The sequence below is a fragment of the Mustela nivalis genome (assembly GCF_964662115.1).
Source record: "Mustela nivalis genome assembly, contig: HAP1_SCAFFOLD_817, whole genome shotgun sequence".
Lineage (NCBI taxonomy): Eukaryota > Metazoa > Chordata > Mammalia > Carnivora > Mustelidae > Mustela > Mustela nivalis.
This window is the reverse complement of record NW_028135847.1, coordinates 172,205-173,332: the sequence shown is the minus strand read 5'-3', so window position 1 is coordinate 173,332 and position 1,128 is coordinate 172,205.

Genomic DNA, 1,128 nt, shown 5'->3' with positions numbered 1-1,128 from the left:
AGAAACACGTGTTCTCACAAAACTGCCTTCCAAAAAACACCACCATTTGAATTCCTCATTAGAGTCATACTATTTGTCCCAATACCTTGCTTTTTCGTATGTTTCTTGACTGTCATGAGTTAGTGAAATCGTCTGTTTGATGTCTTTATGAGGATGATAGATGTGACAAAGTCCAATGCTCTCCGCAAGACTGCCATAAGAGACAAGTGGAAGAATTCCTTCTTGCTTATGTTTCAGTACTAATTGCGGTGACATGGAGGACAGTGAGATGGTAGTAGTGTCTAATAACCTCATGCTTGTCTTCAGCCATGAAGGCAATAGGAAGATGACCACAACAACTGCAGTGGGGTGGAAATTGACCTGAAGCCTACAAGGTAAACGCCACAGTGAAAGAGAACGGAAGTTGCAGAGATAATGGGAGAAGGTTGGAGACATGGCTCGGGGGAGGTATGGTTGGTTCATGGATCAGAGGGTTGGGACCCATGCAGAGGACCAAGGCACAGGAGAGCAAGGCACACTGGGAACCCACAAGGAACCAGTTTCCCAGTGCCATTGACTGTGACATACCGAAGGTCTGAAGGGCATGAGTACTTGACAACACAAGTGTTGAAGGCTAAAATTTTCAAATTAGCAGGCTTGGCAGACATCGACCTGAAGGAACACCATCTTTTTCCTGCATATGACACCAACAAGCAACCAGGAGCAGACAGCCTGGAGACAATGATCAGAGACAATACTAAGAGACGCAGTGGGAAGATGGTGAGTCGTGGGACTGCATCAGTGAATGGAGTGCATCAGTGTTAATGGAGATGTCTCAATGTAGACGTAATAATTTTGGGGCTCTCACAACAGCAGCATCAAGCCAGACCTACTGGCCAAGACAGGTAGGTGAGGACATAGGCTGCCTAGCCTGCCAACCCGAAATCCCAATCGTGGAACTCCTGGAGAACTGCCTTCCTAGGTCCAAGATGCTTAGTCCAAGGAGAAGAGATTCTCCCATGGGGACGTTAAGAAAGCTTTGACCACATGTTCTCTTCTGAACACAGCATTCCGCAGGCCTGCGTTCTGCTGAGTTGGTGGAATTTCTACTTTCACAGGCACACCAGAGCCCACCAAGGTAAACCTCAG